Source organism: Zea mays, chromosome 2, assembly GCF_902167145.1.
Source record: "Zea mays cultivar B73 chromosome 2, Zm-B73-REFERENCE-NAM-5.0, whole genome shotgun sequence".
NCBI lineage: Eukaryota > Viridiplantae > Streptophyta > Magnoliopsida > Poales > Poaceae > Zea > Zea mays.
Window position 1 is genome coordinate 39,770,021 of NC_050097.1, and position 7,050 is coordinate 39,777,070.

At 47.1% G+C, this 7,050-nt stretch overlaps 1 pseudogene; it reads left to right on the top strand.

Annotated features, from left to right (window-relative positions):
• The first annotated feature begins 587 nt into the window (after positions 1-587).
• LOC103646321 (3-ketoacyl-CoA thiolase 2, peroxisomal-like) lies at positions 588-3,445 on the top strand (annotated as a pseudogene).
• The last annotated feature ends 3,605 nt before the right edge of the window (positions 3,446-7,050 follow it).

Consider the following 7,050-nt stretch of genomic DNA (forward strand, 5'->3'; position numbering starts at 1 on the left):
GTATAACTTGAGCACCATACATAAACAACAATATGCATAAGGAACATGATCAAGGCATAAAACACATGTATGCTATAAATCAATCCAAGTTCCGCGAATCTAAGACATTTAGCTCACTACACAGCCTGCAAAAGGTCTTCTCATCTAGAGGCTTGGTAAAGATATCAGCTAGCTGGTTCTCGGTGCTAACATAAAACACTTCGATATCTCCCTTTTGCTGGTGGTCTCTCAAAAAGTGATGCCAGATATCTATGTGCTTTGTGCGACTATGTTCAACAGGATTATCCGCCATGCGGATAGCACTCTCATTATCACACACTACACCAAAATCATACACTTCCTACAGTTTTTTAACTTCCTACAGCTTATATAACAAACCGTAGGAAATAAATAACTTCCGAGAGGCAACTGGTAGCTCTAGGAAATAAACATAACTTCCTACGGTATTTGATAAAAGCTGTCGGAAGTTAAAAAACCGTAGGAAGTTAACTTACTTCCTACGGCCTCCTCTAAGAAGTTACGTAACTTCCTACGGCTTTACTTTAGGAAGTTATTTTTTTATTTTAAACCTCTCAACCTTATCTCTTCTCTCACCTTTCTCAACCCCGTCTCTCTCACGTGTCTGTTCCTTGGAGCCGCCCGTCGCCAGCCGCCCCCACCGCCCACACCACCGGCCGCCCCTGCCTTGGCCCCTTCCGCCGCGGCCGCGGCCGCCCCCGACCCCGGCCCCGCCCGGCGCTTCCGTTTCCTTGGATAACCACAACGCTCGCCCGCCCGCCGGCAAGCGAAAGCGAAGCGAGCCAACCTAGCCATGGAGAAGGCGATCGATCGGCAGCGGGTCCTCCTGGCGCACCTCCTCCCCTCCCCCTCCGCCACCTCCTCACAGCCTCAGCTTGCGGTGAGCGTCCCGATCTGCTGCTCTGTTCATCCCTCTCACTCTCAGGGACTGGATCGGATCCAATCGAATTGGGTTGGCTAATCGATTCCCTGCTGTGTCTGTGTGACGGTGCAGGCGTCGGCGTGCGCGGCCGGGGATAGCGCCGCCTACCAGAGGTCCTCCTCCTTCGGGGACGATGTCATCACGTAAGCCTCCCTCCCTCTTGCCTCCAACGGTTCCTCCCCCCTCTCTCTCCGATATACTCTTTTCTTCCTTTTCTGTTCCTTTCCTCCTTTTGTGATCCTGCTCGATAAATTTAAGTTAGGCCTGGTTCGGCCTCAGCGACGGGGAAACTCAATGAATTAACTAACCTGCTTGTATTTTTTTATTAATTAATTACCTTGTACTATAGCATACGTACTACTAGGCTATCACCCAAGCTGACTTAATTTACGATTGATAGTCATAGCGTCAACCGTCAAGGAAACCACGCACAGATGCACATCCAAGCTAGTCAAATCAGTTTGAATTCGGTTCGACAAAAAAAGAAAAGAACCTTCGAAGTCCACCTACGTATGCATTCCTTTTGTGTGAGGGAATCACTAGCTAGGCTCTGCTGTTTTAGTGCTCGCACCATCACTGTATCTATCGAAGAAATAATACGTACGGCGTGCGTGTCACTGCAGTGCCTACAGGACCCCAATATGCAAGGCCAAGCGAGGAGGCTTCAAGGACACCTACCTAGAGGACCTCCTCACTGTTGTTCTCAAGGTTCCCTTCCCTTCAAGGTCAACCGCCAGTGTTCATCTAGGCTACAGGCAGTAGCCGATGTCGTAGCTGCTATAAAGGTTGGTTACTATGACATAGGTACATAGTATCTGAATATACATGCTACTTTCGCTCTTGTGCTTTAGTTTGGCTGCTGAATCGCTGCTCTCCCGGCTTGTTCGGTTAGCTCTCAATCCATGTGGATTGAGTGGGATTAATTAGGTTTAAATCCCAAGTAAGTCAAATTTCTTCACAATTTTTTCCAATCCCGTCCAATCCATAGGTAACGGGATTAACCGAACAAGGCCTAAACAGGGATTGGTGCTGGTTTGGAATCCATGTCCATAAATTCCATTGCTAGGGAAGGACAAGTTAACCCAAAAGTAAGGATTATAAACCACACTGTAAATTGAAATAGTTTTTTTTACACAAAAAGGAAACTTTCGTAACACATTTTTCTCTCTCCTTGCAGATAAGCACATTCTAGAAAGCACAGGATTGTCTTCTGCCCCCATGGGAATTACTTCTGAAAATGTTGCCCATCGATATGGTGTAACCAGACAAGAGCAAGATCAGGCCACCGTGAGTTCCTCATTAAGCATCGACTGTATGAATTAATTATCTTGGGTTTTCCGGTTAATATAACAACTAAAGCTTTTTTTGTCAGTCTGAGTCTCATAGGAGAGCTGCTGCAGCCACGACCTCTGGAAAATTCAAGGATGAGATCGTCCCCGTGCCAACAAAGGTAAGATGGATTTAAATTCTTACTTATCAGTTTTTAAAAAGCATGGGACTACAACTGCAGGTATTGCTGAAGTCTAACTTTTTTCTGGTGTCCCTCCTTTTGCAGCTAGATTTCTCTCTCTCTCTCTGCTGAATCGTTATCTGATAAACCAATCAAACTGTGTAGGCAATTCCAGTCAAGTGAGTGATGGTGCTGGAGCTGTTCTTCTCATGAAAAGATCTGTGGCTCTGAAGAAAGGGCTGCCCATTCTTGGTGTTTTCAGGTTGCCCAACCTGCCCTATCTTGATTAGTCCACATTGTGTTTGTCGTCGATGTTCAGACACATTTTGCTCAATTCCTTGTTACATTTAACGCTGCTTGGCATCGTCCATTAGAAGCTTTGCCACTGTTGGAGTGGATCTAGCTGTTATGGGCGCTGGTCTTACTGTGGCCATTCCTGCTGCTGTGAAGTCTACTTACCTGCTATATTTTTTCTGAGCAAAGTCGGTTAAACTTGTGATTCTTTGTATGTTCAGGTGCCCGGCGCGTGGCTACTCTTCTAAATGAAATGAAGCGCCGGGGCAGAGACTGCAGATTTGGTGTTGTCACCATGTGTATCGGTTAGTCTTACTTATCAATTATCACATACTAACGTGTATAGGCAAAGCATGTCATCGCATAGATGTAATTTGATCTTATGTAGTTGACCATGATGCGTCGTAACAATTGCAGGATCTAGAATGGGGGCAGCAGCTATGTTCGAGCTGTGTTCGGCCCGGCTGGAGGTATCGACCATCACTCAACACTGTAACCCGATGGTGATCGGCGACCGTGAGCTTCCATGTTATTGCGTTCTGATACTTGAGACTTTTATTATGACTATGTATGAGATATTGTCTCTTATTAGTACTGGATGATGAGATGTGTCTTATTATGACTATGGATGAGACTTTTGTGATGTAATTGATGAGACTTTTGTGATGTAATTGATGAGACTATGGATTTAAATATTGTTATGTGATTGTGTGTGAGATGTTTTATGTGAAAATATGTTGTGCTATATAGCTGTTGATATATTTGTTATGTTGTGGAATGTGGTGTAAAATAAAAATAAACAACATTTGTAATGCTGGTCAAATTAACTTCCTAGAGGCTTATTAAGCCGTAGGAAGTTAGCCTCTAAGCTAACTTCCTAGGGGCTACAATAAGTCATAGGAAGTTAGCCAGCTAACTTCCTAGGGGCTACGGTCAGCCGTAGGAAGTTAGTCGTAGGAAATTAGTCAACTAACAGCGCTGACGGCGTGAAACTACTAACTTCCGAGAGGCTTTTTTGGCTGTAGGAAGTTAGCTAACTTCCTAGAGGGCTCTAGGAAGTTAAGCCAACTTCCGATAAAAAATTTCCGAGAGCCAAACTTCCGACGGGATGGCTTAACTTCCGAGAGTTTAGCTAACTTCCTAGAGTATAGGCCTAACTTCCTAGGGTTTAGGCTCTAGGAAGTTTACTATTTTGGTGTAGTGACATAGGAGTGGGACTTTGCTCAGATTGTAGCCAAAGTCCCTGAGGGTTTGCCTCATCCAAAGTAGTTGCGCGCAACACTGTCCTGCGGCAACGTACTCGGCCTCAGCGGTGGATAGGGCAACGGAGGTTTGTTTCTTAGAACTCCATGACACCAGGGACCTTCCTAAGAATTGGCATGTCCCCGATGTACTTTTCCTATCGACCTTACATCCAACATAATCGGAGTCTGAATATCCAATTAAGTCAAAGGTAGACCCCTTTGGATATCAGATCCCGAAGCAAGGCGTAGCGACTAAATATCTAAAAATTCGCTTCACAGCCACTAAGTGGCACTCCCTTGGATCGGATTGAAATCTAGCACACATGCATACACTAAGCATAATATCCGGTCTGCTAGCACATAAATAAAGTAAAGACCCTATGAAAGGGAATTAGGCTTACACCTATTTTCTAATTGATTTTGGTGGTTGAATTGTCAACACAAATAATTGGACTAACTAGTTTGCTCTAGTCTATAAGTTATACAGGTGCCAAAGGTTCACACTAAGCCAATAAAAAGACCAAGAAAAGGGTTCAACAAAAAGAGCAAGGGACAACCGAAGGCAGCCCTGGTCTGGCGCACCGGACTGTCCGGTGTGCCACCGGACAGTGTCCGGTGCACCAGGGGACTCCAAGCCAAACTTCGCATCTTCGGGAATTTTCAGAGGCGCTTCGCTATAATTCATCGGACTGTCCGGTGCTCCAGAGGAGAGCGACTCTGAACTCGCCAGCTTCGGGAATCCGCTCCGCTATAATTCACCGGACATGTCCGGTGCACACCGGACTATCCGGTGAGCCAGCGGAGCAATGGCTACTTCGCGCCAACGGTCGTCTGCAACACATTAAATGCGCTCCAGCGCGCAGAGGAGCAGAGCACGCGCGGGTGGCACACCGGACAGTCTACAGGACTTGTCTGGTGCACCACCGGACAGCCAGGCGGGCCCACTCGTCAGATCTCCAACGGTCGGAACCCAAAGACCTGGTGACGTGGCTGGCGCACCGGACACTGTCCGGTGGCGCACCGGACTGTCCGGTGCGCCATGCGACAGCAGCCTCCACCAAACGGCTAGTTTGGTGGTTGGGGTTATAAATACCCCCAACCACCCCACATTCAAGTCATCCAAGTTTTCCCCTTCCAACTACTTACAAGAGCTCTAGCATTCAATTCTAGACACACCCAAGTGATCAAATACTCTCCCAATTCTACAAAAGCTTTAGTGTTAAGTGAGAGAGATTTGTTGTGTTCTTTTGAGCTCTTGCGCTTGGATTGCTTCTTTTTCTCATTCGTTCTTGCGATCAACTCAATTGTAAACAAGGCAAGAGACACCAATTGTGTGGTGGTCCTTGCGGGAAGTTTGGTTCCCAATTGATTTGAGAAGAGAAGCTCACTCGGTCCGAGGGACCGTTTGAGAGAGGGAAAGGGTTGAAAGAGACCCGGTCTTTGTGACCACCTCAACGGGGAGTAGGTTTGCGAGAACTGAACCTTGGTAAAACAAATCCGCGTGTCTCACTCTTTATTCGCTTGCGATTTGTTTTACGCCCTCTCTCGCGGACTCGATTATATTTCTAATGCTAACCCGGCTTGTAGTTGTGATTAACTTTGTAAATTTTAGTTTCGCCCTATTCACCCCCCTCTAGGCGACTTTCAATTGGTATCAGAGCCCGGTACTTCATTAGAGCCTAACCGCTCGAAGTGATGTCGGGAGAACACGCCAAGAAGGAGATGGAGACCGGCGACAAGCCCACTACAAGCCACGGGAAGGCTTCATCGGAAGAGTCCCACAAAAAGGGGAAAGGAAAGGAGAAGAAAGCCTCCTCCCACAAGTCGCATCGGAGTGGCGACAAGAAAAAGAAGATGAGGAAGGTGGTCTACTACGAGACCGATACTTCATCACCATCCACCTCCGGCTCCGACGCGCCCTCCGTAACTTCTAAGCGCCATGAGCGCAAGAAGTTTAGTAAGATCCCCCTACGCTACCCTCGCATTCCAAAACATACTCCATTACTTTCCGTTCCATTAGGCAAGCCACCAACCTTTGACGGTGAAGATTATGCTAGGTGGAGTGATTTGATGAAATTTCACCTAACCTCACTCCACAAAAGTATATGGAATGTTGTTGAGTTTGGAGCATAGGTACCATCCATAGAGGATGAGGATTATGATGAGGACGAGGTGGCTCAAATCGAGCACTTCAACTCCCAAGCCACAACTATACTCCTCGCCTCTCTAAGTCGAGAGGAGTATAACAAGGTGTAAGGATTAAAGAGCGCCAAGGAAGTTTGGGACGTGCTCAAGACCGCGCACGAGGGAGATGAACTAACCAAGATCACCAAGCGGGAGACGATCGAGGGGGAGCTCGGTCGCTTCTGGCTTCGCAAAGGGGAAGAGCCACAAGACATGTACAACCGGCTCAAAACCTTGGTGAACCAAGTGCACAACCTCGGGAGTAAAAAGTGGGATGACCACAAGATGGTTAAGGTTATTCTTAGATCACTTATTTTCCTTAACCCTACTCAAGTTCAATTAATTCGTGGTAATCCTAGATATACACTAATGACTCCCGAGGAAGTAATCGGGAATTTTGTGAGCTTTGAGTATATGATCAAGGGCTCAAAGAAAATCAACGAGCTAGATGATCCCTCCACGTCCGAAGCACAACCGGTCGCATTCAAGGCGATGGAGGAGGAGTCTACACCGAGTAGACAACCAATTGACGCCTCAAAGCTCGACAACGAGGAAATGGCGCTCGTCATCAAGAGCTTCCGCCAAATCCTCAAGCAAAGGAGGGGGAAATACTACAAGCTCCGCTCCAAGAAAGTTTGCTACAAATGTGGTAAGCCCGGTCATTTTATTGCAAAATGTCCACTATCTAGTGATAGTGACAGGGGCGACGACAAAAAGGGGAGAAGAAAGGAGAAGAAGAGGTACTACAAGAAGAAGGGCGGCGATGCCCATGTTTGTCGCGAGTGGGACTCCGACGAAAGCTCTAGCGACTCCTCCTCCGACGAGGACGCCGCCAACATTGCCGTCACCAAGGGACTTCTCTTCCCCAACGTCGGCCACAAGTGCCTCATGGCAAAGGACGGCAAAAAGAAGAAGGTTAAATCCAAATCCTCCACTAG